We start from the raw sequence: 21,772 nt of genomic DNA, 5'->3' as shown, positions 1-21,772 counted from the left end.
TATATCTCCAGTATTTGTTCCATGTGATGAACCTATCAGTCTGTAGCTCCTTGTTTGACCACGATGTCCTGAGGGCTGGCCTAAGGGCTGGCATGAGCTAGCATACTCACTGCAGGTTGACAACCAGCCACTGATTCTGTCAAGCTCCATATTTTACCCAGTCTTGGAACTACTCATTGGAACACGAACAGAAATGGTGTAACAGTTATTTCTCTTTAAACACTTATGTGGGGAAAATGTACAGAAAAAAAACTTCTTTTACTTCCTTGACGATGTCTAGCTATGTGGCTATTTAAAGACAGTGAAGTAGAATCGGAAGGATCTAGATTATTAGCGTAACTGATAGCTCTGTGCCAGTGAATTAATGCTGTGAACATGCCTACAGGACATCTACCTTTCGTCGTAGTTCAGTTTTATTTTTAGATAAAATGTATTAGCAATCTTTTCTCACTTCAACTTTTTTTAAGCAAAATGTTCTTTGTAACCTAGAAAAGGCTTCTACCCGGGGCTTTGGAGGGGTACTTCTTATTTTGTTCTCAAATTGAAGAGAAAGCTATCACTAATGGAAGTGGCCGTATGAATAGCAACTTTGTCAACCATGGTTTCCCTTCATTAGAAAAAAAAAAAAGGGAAAATGGACTGGTTTGTACTGAATTAGTGGACATATATAGAACTTAAGTAAGGTATCATAAAATATTGTACGCTAAGAAAAACATCAATGCTATGGGTATATTTGTGAGGCTGTACAGATGGTTAGTGAGATCTGTGAAAGGGAAAACAGCAGCTAAGTGTCCAGAAGAACAGGATGGTGTATGAGAGCAGCTGCATATCCTCTTAACTTATGCTTTTACATAGTGGTGAATGCACGTTTACAATAGCACTGATTTGTCCTGTGAGATGGACAAGCCACCTATAATTCTGGCATTAACTCTGTCCCTGCAGCACCACAGTCTCATGTTTAACCCTGGGAAAAGACCTAAATCTTGTGCAACTGCCAGAAATGTTAGACATTATTTGCCAAAAATAAACAAATTTGTGTGAGATGTGAGTCAACAATTTAAGATCCTAGACAACAGGATTAACTACATACTGTACAGACTTCACAATTTCAGCATTGAGTATAGGAGATCATTTAATTAAAACCTATTCAACTGAAAATCCTATTTGTCTGAAACAAATGTTTGTCCTATCTGTAATATCAACAAACTATTCACATGAGCAACTAGCAATAAACAACAGAAAGATGCACAATGAATGTCAATTAACACAATTTGCTTTCAAATAAACTTGTAGTTTATGTACATAGCTTTAGTACTGTCCTGTGTATCCATTATAAAGGTCAATTAACCTCAATTGCAGCTAGTCAGCTTGTTCTAAAACAAATTCAGCATACCATATTTTTTTATTTTTTTAAATCATCATCTCAGCAGTTTATTTGCCTGGGACTGAAGAATTTCTAAATAGCTGCAAGTCTTTGCTAAAAGTTTTACGTTAGGAAATGTCAAAAAAAAAAAAATTAGAGCAAGGGTGTCAGATTGGCTGAAATTGGTAAAGTGTCACAGTGTGGCTGGATAAAGCTTTTAAAAATATTCATTATTCAGCATATAATCATATGGATTCTGAACAACAAAGAGCTGTGATGTGTGTGCCTCAGAGGATGAAAATCTCCCGAAGTAAAGATTTCAATGCATACACTAATCCAAGACTATACTAACAAATCTCTTGAAATGGAAATCTTTGCTGAAAATGGTCTGTATGCATTAAAGACTATCAAAGTGTTTTTTTCCCGTGTCCCCCTTTGGCTGCAGAATGTCAGCATTTATGGTAAAAGTCAATCAGGTGCTCAGTTGTTCTGCTTAATCAGGAAGAAATGGTATCACGTGGGTATGGGAAGCTATCATCTGGAATTATACAAGCATCACTAACTCAAAGGACCATCAATGTTGTAGAAAGCAAAGGTGAGCGGTGAGAAGCCCAATGTATCGGTCTCTGAAAGAGGCAGATGGTGACACTTCAACTGAGAATATTTGTAATTGCACTCATGAAAATGCAGGAGAATCACTAGACTTAGAGGAAGGCTTGTTTTATCAGATGTAAATAACTACATTGCTCAGTAAAATAATAATAATAATAATATCACAAAAACAAACCCCAGTATTGATTATTGATCATGTTACATGACCCAAACCATTGGCCATGCCAGCCACAACTATTGAGTCGCACCACTCAGGCTGACCACACTGAATCAGGCTGATATCCAATTGGTCTGTGTTAATGTGAAAGGAGGTGGCTGACAATTCTGGCCTTTTCAGATGCTTTTAGAGTCTTTTTGATGCTGATAGTTCTTATAAAATTACAGCGGTGTCCTCTCTCTTTAGGAAAAAAAAAAAAAAAAGTAAGATAGTACAAAGATCTATGGGAAGAAAGATTGCTTTCTCGGAGTGTACTAAAAACTTCATTCACAGAAGGTCAGCAGGGGCTCTGTGCCTTCTGTGTCCTATATGAACTTTGTCTTTGCTGCAGGTAGACAGCAGTCAGTGCTACAGTGCAATTTTCCTGATGCTATTGCTACTGTGTCTCATGCAATATCAAAAAAGTGTGCTAAAACACAAGAACATATCATCATGTTCAGACATAAAACTGTAGGAAAATTGTTTCCTAGGTAAAATTCACCTGTGTCCCTAAAGTCTATGAAATACTTGCTTACTGTAGCAACCTGAAAACTACAAGATCTCTTAACTACATTAGAGCATCCAGACTCATTGGTCCTTCTGCTTCCAAGCTCAAGCCCTCCTAAAGGTGATCTTTGCATACCATTTTATTGCTATTGCAAGCTTCAAACTCCATTACACTATTTAAATTATTAGGACTAAACAATAGTAAGAGTCACATCCCTGGCAGATGGGTATGTGCTTTCAAAATTCAGCTACAAACAGGAACGTTATTATTCATAACTGCCAGAGGAGAGAAAACCTTATTTTTTTTTGTCAGCACTGCTAAAAGATGCCCTCCTGAAAAAAAAAAAAAAAAAGTCAGTATTTGAATCTTAGCATTATGGTTTTAGCGTGATAGAGAGAAAACAGATGCTTGGATGAATGGTTGATCCACATGGACCAGGATGCATATCCTTAAATTTACTGTAAGAAGTTACAACACATAGTTATTGATATAGGATATGCTGAAGTGCTGCAGATCCTTCAAGTGAAGAAAGAAAAATTACTCTGATTCCTCAGTAGCTGAAATACTTTGCAATGAAACAGTTTTGCACCCCTGTCAGAACTTTTTGCAAGAGGAAAGCATGCCTCATAAACCATGGGATTTAGTCTGATAGAGTTATAAGAAGCAGACCATCTGAATCAGCCAGCTTGGAGAAAGGTAATACCTCCTAAAAGGCATCCTGAACATCATCAGGGTCTTGTGAAACAACATTTTGATTATCTAAGTGAAAATGAATCACAGGTGTTGGCATACAGCTATGCTATCATTTTATTCAAAGAATGATCAATCGGTAGCAGAGCGGTGAAACATTAAACAAGGATCAATTCAAGACATTATATTCTTACAAGACTCCTAGATCCTCTACTCAAGACCTGATAGTTTCTACAAGACTTATCAAACATGGACAATAATTACAAAGATATGGTAATTGAGGGCATTAAATCAAACATGCAAGCTAGATCTGCTGTCACAGCAAGAATTTCTTCATTGAGAACTGGCAGAGAAGGGTTTTCTTCTCCCTCGACTGGCAAAGCAGGATCGTCATCCAGCCACTGGCACAGTAACAGGTTCCACTTTAAATCTGTCCTATCTACACCCTTTTGAAGTAATTCAGTTAATTGCTTGCATCAGTCTTTGGAGAAATCTTTCATACTGCTAGTTATGTCCTTGGAGTATGGGAGCCATCAAGCACTGTAACGGCAAGTGCCTGCCTGTTAGATTTGGAACCACTGTTACAGAGCCAAAAGTCCACTTAAGCACTGAGGAACCAAGAAGCCACAGGATCATCTGAGCTTTTAAATACTATAAATTACACAAGAAGAGATGTGCCGTAAGCATAAATGCTCAATGTGTCACAAAGCACTGTAGAGGAGAAGAACTAGCCAGAGCATGACTTGACAATTTAGAGAATGTGATACTAATATTAGTTTGTGAAACTTCTTTTTTTCAGCCTTAAAAGAAGAAGAAGGAGTAGGAGAAACACTGAATTCAACCCAAAGAATTGCAAGGAATGCCAGACAAAGCATTCACCCAGACAGCTGAGACAGTTTTTTTGTAGACTGTGCCAAGATTGACTTCCACTTAAACTGCTATTTTTTTTACAGAAAAGGTTAACATTCCACAGTTTGGTTGCTCATGAAATATAAGGTGAACAGAGACACTGATGCAAATGATATTAAAAAATGCATTGAGCCAGGAAATATTCACAGTTCTGATAAATATCATCTTTTAAGGTCTGAGAGAGGGGACAGGGTTGTGCCGTCACGCTAACTGGAATAGCTGGATTTAGAAGGAATTTGCTTTTAAGGCTGGTCTCTAAAAGATTGAGGGGCTTCTTGTCACACTCACACTTTAAAGATTTTTTTAAGAAGTTATAGATTGCCTATCAAGTTGTTAAGAACTGAGTATCAAAGTAGACCTGGCCAACTGAACTTACATATTTCAAAGGAGCGTGGTATAATAACTGTTTGATCCCTCCCCATTCCACAGAGTTTATCTCTGTCACTTACAAGTGTGGGGAGAAAGGCCAAGTTGGGTTGGTTAGCTTTTGACGTGAACTCAGAATGCTAGGCTGTGGTGTTTCTGCTTCTTCTATTGCACTGACAGCAGTCAGAGAGCTAAAGACAAACAGGGAAGAACAGTGTTTGCACGTTACTCACTCGAACAACAACACTTTTCCACTTCTCTTCCCGTCCCAGAACACGAGGCAGACACGTTCACAGCCCCTTCTTTTATTTTTAACTTCTATTCCACTGAGTCAGAGAATTTGAACCCTAGACACTATTAGTCTGAAAGAGCAGGATCCCGTAAAGAAATTCCCCCAAACTTCTCACTGAATGGAGAGCCCATGTATAGGTGTCAGGTCTCAACATAAGGTGTGTCTGCATGAAGCAGGCCCACATGGGGCAGCAACAATGCACCAGGTCTCTGTGCAGACAATGTTACTCTGCTGTGACACACTTACTCTTTCCTATTTTTGAAGAAACTAGCATTGTGGTGATTAATTCCAGTTAAGCCCCGAACTTACAATATTCAGGTATGTATTTTGGGTGGGAGGAAAATCTTTGCAAAGAGGAAATTGCTAAACTCCACAATCAGAGAGTTTAGGGATGGCATGAGCATGTACACACAAGAAGTTCTCTCTATAGGGTTGCCCCTCAATAGTCAGGATTACAAATTGCCAACAATTGCTGAGATGAATGAAAAGGTTTTGATACAGAGTGGGATGGCCTTTAAAATGAGTTGTACTTATCCTCTGAGTAACATGCTACTTCCTATCTGGATAGAAACGAGAGAAACAAAATCAGAGAGGTGAAAACATATCTCATTGTCTACAAGATCTGATTTAAATATATTTGTTATGTAACACTGAGGGACCATTCTGGTCTACTGTATGTGATGATTCATACAGGAAAAAAAAAAAAAAAAGCATAGAGTCATAGAATCATTAAGGTTGGAAAAAACTTGTAAGATCGCCTAGTCCAACCATCCACCTACCACCAATACTGCCCACCAACACATGTCCTTCAGTGCTGCATCCAAATGTTTTTTGAGCACCTCCAGGGACCGTGATTCCACCACCTCCCTAGGCAGCTCATTCCAGTGCCTGACCACTCTTTCTGATAGTAAATTTTTCCTAATATCCAACCTGAACCTCTTCTGGTGCAACTTGAAGGCATTACCTCTCATCCTACCGCTGTTACCTGGGAGGCCAACCCTTACCTCACCACAACCTCCTTTCAGGTCACTGTAGAGGGCAATAAGGTCTCCCGAGTCTCCTCTCCTCCAGACTGAACAATCCCAGTTCCCTAAGCTGCTCCTCATAAGATCTGTTCTCCAGATCCCTCACCAGCTTCACTGAACTCCTCTGGACGTGCTCCAGGGCCTCAACATCTGTATGACTGGCCCAAAACAGGGTCAGAGTTTTGATGGCAGGAGAAATTCCCCAGGAGTTGCATTGATCTTGGCCAATAAGAGATATTAAATTGATGCTGGTTTTGAAAAGTTTGGGGACACCTTGCTCCTGCTTTCAGTCAGGTTTATTTGCATTCAGCGTCCCATACATACATGGTACTGTACTGCAAAGCCAAAAGAGACAGCAGACTGTGCAGTCAGATGGGTCTGCGTTTCATGGATCCTTGCTCAATGCATGAGGTTTTTGCTAGGGCCATGCAAGCTCATCAGTCAAGCGCAGAGCAACCCAGTCATCGTGTCCTCACACACTCAGGCGCTCTTTACAAGCCACAGTATTTTAGCACTATGAGGTGTAACCAAACCTCATTTCTATTTCTTCTGTCAGAAAATAAATCAGCAGTAGCAATTTTTGTAAGTACACTTTCCCAGTCATTTCAGAGTCAGTAGGTAACGTATATGGCCAGTTCCCAAGCAAGAAAAGCACTTCTGTAGTATCCGCCATACGTGACCTACCTATCTGGCATTTAATCGTTCTTTTTAATTTATCTGAGAAAAATAACTCCTCTGGTATCTAGTCTCTTCACGAGGTGGTTTACTTCCTGTATAATTTCACTGTATGCAGTATGAAAAACAACCGCACTGTTCTACCTCCTAAGCTTTAGCTCCAAGGTACAGAGCTGTGTACTGCTGCACATTACGCTAGAGGTCTATTAAGCAACATACTGGTGCACCGATCTGGAAAAATGTAGCAGTCAATGATGCCGCTACATTCAGCACGAGCCTTGTAAATCATGGGCATGTTTTCTGCATTGCTTATAAGGTGCTGAGGTAAAAGAGAGCTGTGCTACCCGCATGCGTGAGTGATCGTCAGCACCAGTGAGTACCTTCAGGCTTCTTTGTCCCTTCACTCTGAGGGGCACTCTGGTAGGGCAGGCAGAGATGAGCAGGAGAAAGAAGGGCACAGGGGAGCACCCAGCCCATACCACTATCTGCCTATACTCATTGTGGCTACGGCCTTGGAGGAGCTGCTGAAGGCTGCATGCCAGAGCAGCTCCTGGCAGCTGCAATGTAGGTCGAGAGCCAGGCAAAGAGAGGAGACGCCAGGGTGCCTCGCCCTGCCTTGGCAAACACAGACTCAGCAAAGTGAAGGCTCTGGCCCAGCATCTCTGCTGACTGCAGGGATGGGGAGGTAGGCAGATTTGTGCCACTTGCATCCTCCCTCCAAGTCCAAAAGTGAAACATTTCTTCAGGATTCACTGGCTGAGTTTTTAATTATTTGCAGACAAATTGGTGTGTCAGCAGATTAAGCCTTGCTCTTTGAAAGAAGTAATGTTCAGCAGTGCTTTCAGGTGGGGGATCTCCAGGGCAGAGTCCAAGCTCAGCAAAGGCAACGGGGTGTCTGGGTCCAACCCCAAAGTCTGGTAGACATTTAACGTCACACAATGTCTCTGGAAAGTATAGCTGCCCCTGCATCACATGAATACATTGGAAGATAAGGAGACCATGTTTTGGTTAAGGCTCAAAGCAAAATGGTGGCAGTTGGCATTACAGCAGGATACCAGGCTTCCTTCTCCCTGCAGGGGAGCTCTGAGGGTGTCAGCAACTCAGATCTCACTGGCAGGAGAACTGGGGCAGGATCTAGGGGTAACCTCTCAGCTGCCTGTGAGGGAGTCCTGTAAAGGTGCTTCCGCTGGTGAAGCATCCACTTGCCGCAGCACCTCAAAGTCCAGAGCAATTCCTCCCAGAGTACCCAAACAAGCATCAGGAATGATGCTTAGGCAAAGCATTCACAGCACAGATGTGGAAACAAAACAAAACCACAGCCTCGATAACCATTTCAGAGTAAAGATAAATTCATCCTCCGCTCCCTGAGTGTGACTCAAAACAGTAGTGTGCTCTTCCTCCTCTTGCTACTATTTTTGTCACTAGCACACGGGCTTCAGCTCTCCAGCTCCCCCCCTCCCAGACCTCTTCTCATCTGCTCATTGCAGGCTTCTACGGATGAAGTGGACTTGGAAAACAGATGGGCAAGTCACAAGGCTTGACTTCTGGCATGTGAACAGGGGTGATTGCACAACCCCAAGCAGCTGAACTGGAGCTCTTTTAAAAGTCAAACCTTCAGATCATCCAGAAGAAAACAAACTAAAGACCACCAGTGTCGTATGGTGGGTACCTTGAATTTCCTAGCTAAAAGCCTGCACTCTCTGTGGAACAAAGCACTAATCACAGTCCAATAGAATTAGAAGCATGAGGAGGTGGACACGAATAATGTAGGTCACTCCAAAAGTAGTGCATCCTATGAATTTCAGTGGAAACTACAAGACATATAAAAATCACAATAACACTATTTGATAGAGCAGATTTTCAGCTACAAAACACTGTTTTCCAACATAGCCATCACCATTAGCTACGCATTTTCACCAGTGATGGACAAGAGCCTGCAAGCCACACTTGTAAAAATCTTCACCAGTGGAGGTCACCCACTGTCACCGTCACTCTGCTGAAATGCACCACTCACCACCTCGCGGTGCTCACATCCACTCTTTGGTTTCCAACAACGTTCAGCAGGTGTTGATGAATGCCAATGGGTGCCATCTATCAACTGGAAGAATTCAACAATACACCTTTGATTCAGATGTGCTTCCATGTCAGACACCACTTTGTCAGACTGCCCCTCTGCTGCCATCTGTGACATGGCAACAAAATGTAATGGAATATTGGCAGGAAGGTTCAGCCTCTGTTGCCACATCACCAACATCCACCTTAGACATTGTGGACAAACATAATAAAACAGGAGGCTTTACTTTTGGAACAGCCCTCATACATCAGTGTGCAAACTCCCCCTTCAGTGTGAAAAAGAGGCAAGCACCTTTGCATTATTGAAGCTGTATTCCTTTACTCTTTAATGAACTTCTTTTCTTTTAAATACAATTCATTGATGTTTCCTGTGTTTATGATAGGTTGGGTACAAACCAACCCAAGAGCAGTGGTGAATCCTCACTAAAAGTTGTTGTGTGAATGGCTGATGCTGCAGGTGGGCTCTCAGCAGTGCTGCCCAGGCAGCACTCTGTGAGCTGGGCTTGCAGCAGCCATCCTTAACACGTGATTGCACTTAATGCACTTTCCTTCTTATGCATGCCTGCAAGTTTGTTCAAGCTGAAACAACCTTGCCGAGAAAAACCTGGTGAAGGCTGGCAACTGTCACAGCACTTGTCCACTGTGGCCCTTCAGAGGAGCACTGTCCATCAACAGCAGCCAGTGATGGTAGAAAGAGGCCTTTGGGGACATGTGAGAGGAAGGAGTGGCAGCCTAAAGCCCCATGCAAGTGTAGGGAGGAGGAGTGTGAGGCCACAGCTTTATGGTGAGGAGCACCTGTGCCGTGGGGTGAAGGATGTCAAAGTCTCCTGGACCACTTTGTGGTTGTCAACAGTATAAGACGGCAGGGAGGGGAAAGCCTCTCCTTTGGAAAAGGGGATAATTAGGAAATCAGTACTTAATATATTTTTCTTTGCGGTAAAAATGTTGCCTTAGCGAGCTCCTGTTTTCTGTGGGGTTATAAAGGATGATATATGAGACGTGAGTCAAGATCACCAAGCTTTCACAGAGGAGGTGAGAGCCATATTCAGGAATATCTCATGTTAAACAAGCAAGATAATTATTCTGCTCTACTTAGCATTGGCTAGGCCTCATTTGGAGAACAGCATTTGTTTTGGGGCACCACATTTTAAAACAGACAGAGAAATTGGAGAGAGTTCATGTGAGAGCAACAAAAATGATGAAAGGGTTAGTAAATAAGACCTCTGAGAAAAGGTGGAGAGAACAGGGCCTGTTCAGTCTAGAGAAAAGAGGACTGAGGGGAAGCATTACTGTCTACAAATATGTAAAGGGTTGTTATAGAAAGGACATAGACCAATTATTCTCATTAGAGAACAAGGACAGAACAAGAACTAATGGGTTTAAGATGCAGCAAGGAGTAATTTAGATTTAATATTAGGAAAACATTATAACTATTTGAAAAGTTAGGCAATGGAACAAGTTAACTGCAGAATTGCCACTACCAGAGAAATATGGGGCTGAGAACAGACACTCATCTGTCACGGCTAGTTTAAGACTTAACAGCAAAGTTCAGAATCTTTCTGTAGCATACAGGGATGTTCCGGACTCCCTCACAGACAGATGAGCAGAGGCATTGTAAATAGAAAATAATCGTAAATAGAAAATCAAATCAATAGAAAAAGGGTTTGTGTATACAAACGTGCATGTGCATGAATACTGCTGATGTTAAACAGGTAAGAAAGAGTTCTTGATAGTCACAGCCCTTATTGTTTTGTCCCAAAACACCGTGCCTTCATATCAATCTTTCTCTAGTGCTATTGAAACAATGACACTAAAATTGTCACTACATTTCTGGATCCCAATTCTGCTGTTATTTCTCCAGAGGATGACAAGCTCACTGGGGACCAGTAGTACCTCCAGTAGTAGCTGGAGCCTGATTGCAAACAAAAGAATATATAACATGGAAACTAACAGACTACTGCCATGGGACATATTGCAGTAGCTCCGTCGTGTTCAGCCCTATGCCTTGGTCAGATACAGGTGCAAAATAAAAACCAGATCCTTCCCGCTCAACGATTACCTTAAATGTAAGTCAGAAATCATGAAGGCACAAAAGGGGAAACCGCAGACATTAATGGAAGCAGTGAGTCATTCCTATTGCTACCTGTGGTGTTTGAAAACTGCAGAGACTGCACTGATAAGCAGCACTTTCTTGCTATGAAAACAGCATGAAAACACAGGGAAATAGCAGTATCTTAAACTCAGATACTCTATTACATTTGCATGATCACTACCACTTCTGTGAAGTCCTAAATGCTTTGAAAATCAGCATAAGAAACCAGTATGCTTTAGAAGGTAAATAGCTGTCAAGGTGTTTGGTGAAATATTTATAAAACATGAATTTCACCCTTTGTCATTAAAAGCCCGTCCAGTTCAAAACAAAAACACATGCCCATTCTACTGGATCTTCAAGGGCTATTCTAATCATTTTGATATTTTGGAGCAAATAATTCAATTAATCACAGGCAGGCAGTGTATGCACTATTTAGCCTAGAGTGAAGGTTTATTCTGGAGTTAGAAAATTATTTGAAACAGAAAAAAATAAAAATGGGGATGGAGGCATTATAAATGAACTGTTAGCCCAACCACGAAACGCTGAAAATGGCGGCAGTGTAGCCAAGTGCAAGCACAGACTACGTGTTTGCTAATATGCAGGAGTCATTTGGAAAGGCTCCTTGCTGTAGGTCAGCACTCCGCAGAGGTTATCATCACTGACCAAACTCTTGGCAACATTTTTGAGGCTATCATAAAGCAAGCAAGAAGCACATGTTGATAAAAAACTGATTTGAAATGTCAGCCTTATGGGAGAAAGTGCCAGCAGAGCTAGCTAGCTTTGTTTCTAACAAGTGTAAGAGGATTAAGACCATCCTGGTCAAGAAACCAACCCTGAGGAAAAGCAGACAGAAGTCTGACAGGTTTGTGAACCTCATAGCCATGGCAATAATTTTGCAAATGACTAATGATAAGGAGTCGATAATCCAAAGGACAATCTCTGAAGTGGAGCACCAAGTTCCTTGAGGGAGAAAATCAATTATCTCCTATGCAGCTTTGTGGCTGCACAGCCTACAATATGTAAAGGCACAGAAGTTACCATAGTCACAGAAACCTGAATATCAAACTTAAAAATGCCATGGAATTTTACAAGAATCACTGAAAGAATATCCTGCTCATGAATGGATGCATATGGGCTTTACTGAAAGAGATACAGTGTTATTCTAATATTCTTCATTACAAAGGCTGACAGCCGTCTAGAGATGTCAGCATCTATGAAAGAGATGCTGCACTGTGGTGAAAGCAGAACGGGGTGACTGGGTCTGGTAGGCAGTACAGAAATCAAATTAGCATCAAATACTGTGGGCTGATTTTTAACATCTTTTCTCTCGCTGAGTGGTGTCTTACTCTATAACTGGGTCACAGAAATTAATGGAACTGCGTGCAAGTAAAACACTGCTCGATGCACCTTAAAGCACCAGAGTATGTGTTCATACCCACAGTATGTGTTCAGACATCACCTTAAATTTTAATGTATCTCAGACTTGAGGGTTTTTAAAAATGATTGCTAATTTAGAAATACATTCCTTATTGGGATCAGGCCTTTTTTATTTTTCTTACTAGATGCACAAATATATGTAGAGGAAACGTCTGAGGATTTGGCCACTTGTTATTAAAAACTCCATTTCCATGCATGTGTAATCCATGTTCCCCCTAGGTTTTAAGAGCAAGGAGTTTATTGTTGATGAAAAGGGAGAAGTACAGCCTGAAGGCTGCTTGGGAACGCCAGACAGACAGAGGCCTCAAAGGGGAAGATGTTCTCCTTCAGCAGCTGAGGGTGAGCAAGAAAAGGGCTGTATGAGGTAGAATTCATTTACACTGCAGTAAAGTTTTGGGTGTGAGCACATCGCTTAAAACATATTTAACTTTTGGATTGAAGGGTCATGAAATACTCTTTTCCCTGTTGGGAGATAATTGGCCAAAGAACTGCATCAATTTTTCTTGGAATGAAGGGTTTCCCTAATTACAAGCACCACCTTTATGACCACACAAGGGAAACATCTGAAAAGGATGAGATCGAAATAGTATAAGGAAAGTTTCTTCAAGAACAGACATCAGGAGCAAGGATTCTTCTCAGTTTTGATGCACCACTGACGTTTTCCAAAAATGGATATAACGGTGTCACCTCTGAGATGTTAGAAAAAGCTGAAATTACTTGGACTCCAGCCATGGAAAGAGAGCAACCCATTGAGGGACATGGATAAGGACCTCCTGGCATTATGAAATGATGTGAGAGAAGGGACGGACACTTCTCTTGGGGTATAAGAGAGAGGGTGAACATGAGAACTGCTGTGTAAGTAGGGCTATAGTTACTCTTTTGGAGCAGCATTGAGTTATGTGCACTTGCTTATTATATGATGCATTCCAATGTTAAAAATATGTCCATGGAATTAAAAATAAACACTAAGGTTTAGAGATTACACATTATAAGCCATGCATGTGGGAATTCTCTTGGTTTTGCTCATTATTAATAAAAATTGCCATTCTTGAGGAACACACTGATCTATCTAATGAAATGAGCAAAACAGCTGTCTCAGGAGGTGCTATGAAACACTGAAATACATAAATTCTTGGAAGGTATGTGTTGCATACAAAGGCCCTAGAAAAGTTAGTCCTAATACCTATTTTGTACAAGTTGGCCAACACTGCAACTTGAAAGTCATCACTGCTTATATTTACTCTTACTGTCAATCCGAAAGTCCAGTCTGAGGCATGCACCATTTTTAGTCTTATACAAGACAGCTCACATCAAGAATTCAGTTCACTAGGTCTTGACAGGTGCTTTTATTTATTTTTACTGAATAGCACAAGGAGTTTATATATATATTTAAAGATAACACAGGAGTTAGTTGCCTTAGTAACAGGATATCTCATCCACTGTGTTTAGTATTTACTCAGCACTGGAAATTTATACTGTAATGAGAAGAAATGTGGTATTTTTACTAGTCTACCCACTATTTATGCCCATCAGCAGCAAATGTACGTGGTGTAGCCAGACTTTCCGTTTGTAAGCTATGTGAAACCTCTGAGAAGACAGCATGCAGAAATGAAACCAGGGCACCAGGTGTAATGTACTTCTGTTGCGAGTATTTTGAGAGGAAAAAATTGTTCCGAGAGTTTAAAGCGCTTCACTAAAGATATTCCTTGTCTCATAATTCTAACCCCATCAGCAAAAGCATTCATTTCCCATGGTCTCATACCCTGATGAAAAAAATCTACAGAAAATGGTTATGAAAGAGGATATTTCTATGATGCCAGTTTCCACAAATGTCATAAAGTGCAATACAAATTTTAAATACTGTTAAATGCTATGTTTTACCTGACATCTATGGGGGGAGAGGAAGTAAGGGAACAGCTGAAGGGCTGTTTCAAAGCCTTCTTCAGCCTTCTTCTGGGAGAAGCAAGGCATTAAAGCTGCATCAATTAAAATGCAGGAGAAATTTGAATTAAGCAGAAAACATCCATTTAATTTTAATATAGCCAGAATGCCAAAAGGTTTATATCCATTCTTCTGCAAAAATGCCATAAGACTTTTCATGCTCCCAGCAAAGCTTCAGAGACTAAGCAGGACCTACTGCCTGCAGTTGCTCCATGCCACCTGCAGGGCTGTGGGGCCAGAAGAGGGCTTTTTTTTTTCTGGGAAATGACGTCTATTGAAGCAGTGAACCTCGCTCATAAATCTAAACTCCACTCCCTCTGCCTCCGATGGATTTTAGACCAAATCCTAGGGACAGAATCTGCCCATTCCCACCTGTCCAACGAAAAGATGGGGTGGTGAGGGAGCCACCCAATGGGGCTGGCAGCTCCAGGCACCAGGGCTGAGGCTGGACAGACACGAGTAGCACCAGCTCACTTGGCACCCCACTTCTGGTAATGGTCTGGGTCCTGCTTCTTGCTCACAGGACTACTACGCCACTGAAAATTCCATTCCCAGGCTGCTCTCTCACTATAATTTCAGATAATGTAAAATGCTTCTATATTAATATCAATTTAATATCTAATACAGCCTCATTCATGGTACTATAGCAGACCCCTACAGGATGATGGACTGCAGCCTAATGCAGCTTTTCCTCCTCTAACAACTGCGAACTTCTATCCATTTTACCGTTCACATAGAAGAGTGCCTGTTCAGACAGAAAAGCAGAATGTTATAGACACATAGAATAACTTAAATGTAAAGGCAGATTGAGACAATTTATTCTGTATTAATAAAAGAAGAGTTGGAAAACAGATGTAGAAAGGCACGGTGGTGGTTAAAGTACTACCCAACAAGTACAGTCTTTCTCCTTCACTGTGAACAACTTTCTTCCTGACCCTGACTTCTAGAATTTTGTCTAGCTCTAAATACTGTTGCATAGATGGGTATAGATTATATATGTTGTTTAAAAATGGCATAGAAATGCTAAGCTGGTTTTCCTCACAGACTCTCCATGAATTATCTCACTGAGATTATCATAGGCTGTAAACAAAACTGCATTTTTCTCAGGACAGCTTTTTACAGGAAGGGCTCTGCTCCTATCTGTTGATCACAAATTTCAGCTAAAATCTATCTTACAAAAAAGTGATAGAGCTCTTCTGAGAACTGGGGAAAAGTCTTAAGCTAGTGAAGCTTTTGCCTAATGAACATTTCAGGAAAAAGTAGATGTGCTTTGCTTGTCTCGATGAACTAAACTTTACTATGTAAACCAGTCACACAGAAGAAGGCTAATCCATAACATCCATACTCACACACAGAAGTCAGAAGGAAGAAATGGAATGGCAATGAATTACCAGCCTCCAGTGACTGCAGGTAACGCTCAGTTCAGTGTTATTTTATGGAAGATCTCCTGTAGGAAATTAAATTACCAAAGAGGTTTAACTATTTGGCTATTGCAGGTACTATAGATTTGTAGCTGCCATTTAACTACATATATTTAGGTATTTATTTATTTTGAGTACAGCATCGTTACGTATCTGCATCTACCCTACGTTTTTCCTGTCATACCTAACTACTTCTGAAATGAAAGCATGGAAGTTGGCTGCTGTAGCACACAGCAGAGAGAGGGCAGATAGCACATTGCATTATTCCCTGGATCCCTTTTAGTGAACCAAGGCTAAGGTACTGATGTTGCTTGATACAAACTGAACCTGTGACTACTTGAGAGAGAGAAAACAGCTATTGGGGGAGGTAGCAGGTAAGGAGAAAAATGAAATAAGCTCGTTTTTCCTGCAGCAGAAGCTGTCAAGGTCCTTGGGAAAGGTAAAATCTGAAAGAATCAACATCCGTCAGCTCTGTTCACTTTGGGACTGACTGACAGCAAGAAATGAGCTATTATACTGAGACTAGAAATATTTGGAGCTTGTCCAGACGTATGAAGAGATGCATCCTCTGCCCAGCAATTCAGTGGAAATTAATATACTTCTATTACATTCTTCTGAGATTGCAAAATCCCTCTGTCTCCCTCATTCTACTGTTTAATTCTTATTATTGGTACTGTGGGAGCATCTAGGCATGCTGACAGCCCCAGGCCCTTTTTTGCTATGTACTAAAAAGAGCAAAAAAAAAAAGGAAAAACAGACCCTCCCTGCTCAATCAGACTGTTTGCACATTATCAAAATGTTTCTTAGAACGATAACATAAACATACTGTTACATTTTTAACACTACTTTGTATTCTGCAAAAAAATTCTGAAGCTTAAGGGCTCAGAGCCCACAGATATGCTGGCACGCAGATTGCACATATCGTGTAAAGTCTACTACAGTACTGGTGTGTGCATACGCAGCAGCTGATTTTTCAAATGGGCAGAAGCATGCACTTGCATATCTGAGCAGCAGGACTGAGCCAAAAGCATGAGGATGAATTATTGGCTGTAAGAAGGTATTGATGCAGTCCAGCAGACCTATACACAGCACAATCATTCAAGAAAGAGAGGGAGAGCTGGCATGGGCTTTTATTTTATTGTGATTGCAAAGAGAGGCTCATTTCTGCTTTGGTGGATGGATCATTTTCAGCAGCAAAGCACTCTTTTTTGTCTAGAATGGTTCTAACTTTACAGTATCTGCTTCCAACAAACTTTTCTCCAGGCTAAACAGACACTTGCTACTCACGACATTGTGTGGGGGAATGATGTTGAGAAAAGAAGACATGCCGTGGCTAACATCTTTGCTTGTCTTGTAAGAGTAATCTGACTAATGTCGGAATGATTCCATCAACATTGTCAGAAATAGGTTTAAGAGCCCTGCAGGTACGTTGTAAGCCTTAGCATAGGCAAAGACTCATGCAAAGCAGACATCAATCGACTAGAGGTGCTGGGAAGGTATGAAGCAACATTAAGGACCTTGACTCAGGCTGATGAGCCTGAGTTTTCTTTTTGTGTGCTCTCAAAATTTCTTTCCCCATTTCAGATAGACTAGAGTACATAGGAGGCATTGTGGGATATGCTGTCAAGTGCTATTGGTTCCACATGTCACACTCAGAAATAAAACCAGGCTGAGTTTGTATAACGCTAGATGCGCTTGCTCACATCTTAGTCATATCTGAACTATGTATTGGTTACACTAAAGTATGCTGGACTTCAGAAAATAATGACAACTCCAGTTCCTGCTCACAGCTCTAGTTCCTGTACTCTGAAGGCAATCAGGAAATGCCATTACCACTTTTCCTAGAGAGCAATGTATAAATGAGGACACTTCTGTCCCATTAGGTCTTTGCTGGCTACCCTCGATACAAGTCCCTTTCCTTAAAGGAATGGAAGAAGGTTGATTCTGTAGGGACCTCTCTTGAGTGGTGTCTGTTATATCTCATTTCAAACCATACTTGGTCTCCACGCTCACTGTCTGTTCTTGAGTTGTATAGTCAACTTATGTGATCCTCCACTTCACACTGTGCAAAGAACAACCTATTCTATTCTATTACTTACTGTTTCTTTTGTATACTTAGATTAGAAATAATTTAGGTTGTGGAATAACTCTTCTGTGAAAGTAGGTATGAAATAGCACAGTTGCTCCTAGTGTGCCAGAATACTATTTTTAAGTGTTAAATGAAATAGATTGCCTGTGCCAGTGATTCATCAGAAAGGCCCAAATGTTCTTATCCCACGTACAAACTCACTGATGTCCTCCTGGTGATGCTTTCAGGAAAAGAACAGAATCACTGTAAAATAAATAGTCCGAGACATCAGCATCAGTACCCCACAAACAGAAAAGAAGGACTTTTCTCTAACCAAAGGTTTTGCAAAACCTCTCAACCTTGGCCTGGGAGCTGCGTGTCAAAGCAGCTATATCTAAGTGCATTCCTCTGTTTATCCTTTTGTTGTCATACCACAACGCAAATGAGAAAACAGCCTCCTGGGAGACTGCTTGGACTCTTGTTCATTATCATTATCACTCTCATGATTCAAGCAGATGATGAGACTCCCAACCATATCCTCATTCCTGTGCTCCAGGTTGTGATTTGCAGCACATTGCTTCCACCAAACCATTGTACAAGTGATTGATTTTCCTGTCACACAGTTACTGCAATATGGCTGTCCCTGCTTCTAGATGGGACACCTTAGCTGAGCAGAAGCTGGATGATGTGCTCCAGACCTAGGGACAAATTTAATCCAAGATCCAGGCCCACCAAGTCAGGCTGCTGGTGGGTGTGTGTGTGGGGGGGGGGGGGGGGGGGAGTAGCTGATCTCACAGCAGCTCTTGGCCTTGCAACATCCGCCATAAAAGGCACTGCAGTGAAGCAAAAGAGAAGCTCCCACTCATTAGGCCAGTAAATGCCAAACTTGTCTCACCTCTTAAATAAAGGGACCTCTGCTTTTTTTTCTTTCTTTCTTTTTTTCACATCACAGCGAGCCGTCATCAGTGTGTAGACCAACAGAAATTCAAATCGAGAGGAGGGAGAGAGACCAGTGAAAATCCTATTCTGCTTGCAGACTTCTTTTCCTGAACTGCTTCTGGGTTATGCTATGACTGCAACTGTATTCATGAGGAGGAAATAAAAATTTCATTGTTAACCTCAAAATGATTTCACAAGGGTTCAGCGAAATGGAGATGTTAAGGGAATTAAACAAACCCCGTTGAAAAATGGGACACCATTTTCATGACTTATGCCTTTACAAGAATTTGGATAACGACTGCAAAAGGTTAATATGCTTTATATGAATCTGCAGGTTACCCCTAAATATAAAAAGCAATCCTGCATAGCAGGGACATCTGCTGGAAGCCTGACGCCATTGTCTCACTCCTGCTTTTGGCTACGAATCTCCGAGCAGCCCTGCAGCAACACGCAGTGCCGCCAGCTGGAGAGCCGGTTTCTGACTAATTAAGGATTCCCTGCACACCTTCACAACAGCCAGGCAGTGGGAGCAAGAAATCTTTAAGCTATACTCGGGAATTTAAATGGAAACTTTTGCATCTCAATTGAAGGTTAGACTTTTCTTCCAACCGCCTGACATTGAACTGTCTGTCACAGAGGAAGATTGGACACTGATGAAAATCCTTCCCTTCCCCAACTAGATACAGCCAGAGAAGGTCAATGTTTTAATTATGTAGAGGAGACAGTACTCTGCATTTCTGTAATTTTGGAGATACGATGGCACCAAGGCTAAGAAGCCACCTTTATCGAATTTAAAGTCCAAACGTGAGATTTCAGACTATAGCATTTAAGTAAATCGTCTCTTTTCTCAAGGAGACATTGACCACACCCTCCACCTGGGATGCGGCTTCCAATCTCTCTCATGCTTTCCTCCTGCACGGTGGGAACACTGTTTGATCAAACAGTGTTGCTGGGAGCAAACTCTGTTTTGACCACAGTCTGGTAGTCTGTGTTTTGATTTCGGACAATGTTTTGGAAATGACTGCGGTGGTGCAGAAAGCACTCACTGAGTCTACCCCAGGAAGAGGAAGCCCCGTTCTGTGCAATGGCAGGAAAGAGGATGCTTTGCAAACTCAGTTCCCTTTTCTCAAAGTGCAGGAATACAGCTGATGCAAAGCATTCTAGAAATGAAAACAAGCTTTATTTGATTCAACAGATGCTTGAACTGTGTTTAACACATCATAGGTCTATGTTTTCATGAGTACTCCCCAGTGTAACAGTTTCTTCCTGCAGGTACTAGTTCATATCTGATGGGAGATTGCTTTAAAACCAGCCTCTGCTCTTACACTGTAAGAACAGTTCTCTCCCTCAAGCTATTTGTAGACATAAACATGTTTACCTTCACCTGTTAAAGCACCAGGAGAAAACATTATCCCCTTGAAGGAAATTAATCCTCCAAAACCTTTTGAAATGTTTTAAAAAGCTTACTACCAGAGTGAATACATGCATTAAAAATAAAATAAAAAAAAAAAAAAACAAAATAAGCCTAACTAGGCTCTTGGCCCAGACACCCAGAGACAGGTCACACCCCTACCTTCAGCTTGCATCAGTGGCAGGTAATGTTGATAGCCTGGTATGCTGTCCCCAAGGGTTTATCAGCGCTGCACAGCCAGCAAAAACAGCCAAGTCAGCAAAGATATTAGAAAGTGTTCAGTGACAGTTGTGCAAGTCACCAGAGGCCCTGATCTACTAGACTTGAGGTGTATGGGTCTGAGCTTGCATTGCCTACCTTTGGGTGAGTACTAAACACTGCAGTATGGGCCTTGCCTGCCATTACAGGGATGTGGCTAAAACACATCATTTCAGGAAAAAAAGATCTGCTCCTAACCATGCTTGTGTTCACTAGGCAGTCAGAGGGGCAGGAACTACCCACAGTCTTCCCTTCCCAACTAAATAAGTCTCTTCCTCCGGACCAATAAAAAAAAAAAAAAAAAAAAAAAAAAAAAGAAAATTGCTTTGTGCAAAGTCAAACTTTTCTCAAGAAACCCTGAATGCAGCGTGCCTTGAGGTAAGGGAAGAAAATGAGAGCTGTGTGAGGGTAAGTAAAAAAAGCGGCTTTAACACCACTGACCCTAAGAACTCCATCCAGAAGACACTCTAATATGCTCCAGAAAAAAATGCAAGCTCACTAGGATTATTTCTGCCTATTCTGTAAATGTAAGAGGAGTATCTTTCTGTGGGTCATAGATTAGCAGTCAGCAGACCTTGATATGTCATGGAGATGTACAGGATTACAAATAGGCACTTCTGGACTTCTTTTGAGTTCAGGTGCTGAAAAGTTGCCTACAAAGGATCACAGAGAAAATTGGGTGGATACAGGCTTCAATGAGACAAAAGTCAAAAACAGACACAAGGAGAGAGGTGTCACCTGAAGTGTGATGTGCACTTGCTGCAGTGAGCAGCGATGCTGTCCTTGGTTTGACTCCCAAGCAGGTGTCCTGTGCTGTGTAATTCTGTAGGGAGCAGTCAGGCTTCCTGGGAGACAGAGCCAGGCGGGGAGGCCTTGGCTGATCCGCTGTGTTTATGAGGCAGCTTTATTTTGAGGAGATGGAACAGAAGCAGTAAAGGAGAGGGCGTGTGAATTCTCTCCTTCAGCATGCACCTCACTGAGTGACCCTGATGCCTCTCAGAGTTTTAACCTCAGGTGTAAAAACAGAGCCTGGCCCGTGCTTCAGAAAGGATGAAATCTGTCACAGTGTTTTTAAAGCATCCCTGCATGTCAGTCTTCAGAAGTGAGAGATTTCAGTGGGGTCCGTATGTACTAAAGCATCTTGGTGACTATCAAATACAAACATTTCAGCAAACCCCCGCTTTTGCTATTTTACTATATGTAAAAAATAAAATAAAATAAAATAGAAAGTGCCAGCTCTTGAGTTACATGGGTGAATTAATACTGTAAGCACCCACTGGCACAGGCTGCCCAGGGAGGTGGTGCAGTCCCTGGAGGTGTTCAAGAGCCGTGTGGATGTGGCACTGAGGGACGTGGGCAGTGGGGATGATTTGATGGGTTGGTGGTTGGACTAGATGGTATCAGTGGTCTTTTCCAACCTTAATGATTCTGTGATTCTATGATACAAGCTCTCCTCCACTCAGTGAGTTTTAGAAGGGCTACTTGTACAATGACGC

At 41.6% G+C, this 21,772-nt stretch overlaps 1 long non-coding RNA gene across 1 annotated transcript; it reads left to right on the top strand.

The window, feature by feature from the left end:
- Positions 1-11,564: 11,564 nt before the first annotated feature.
- LOC121108993 lies at positions 11,565-21,504 on the top strand. Its single transcript, XR_005843680.2, has 2 exons — positions 11,565-15,589; positions 18,621-21,504. It is a non-coding gene; the product is annotated as an uncharacterized LOC121108993 (long non-coding RNA).
- The last annotated feature ends 268 nt before the right edge of the window (positions 21,505-21,772 follow it).

This window comes from Gallus gallus, chromosome 1, assembly GCF_016699485.2.
Source record: "Gallus gallus isolate bGalGal1 chromosome 1, bGalGal1.mat.broiler.GRCg7b, whole genome shotgun sequence".
NCBI lineage: Eukaryota > Metazoa > Chordata > Aves > Galliformes > Phasianidae > Gallus > Gallus gallus.
This window is presented reverse-complemented; position numbering and strand designations above follow the sequence as displayed.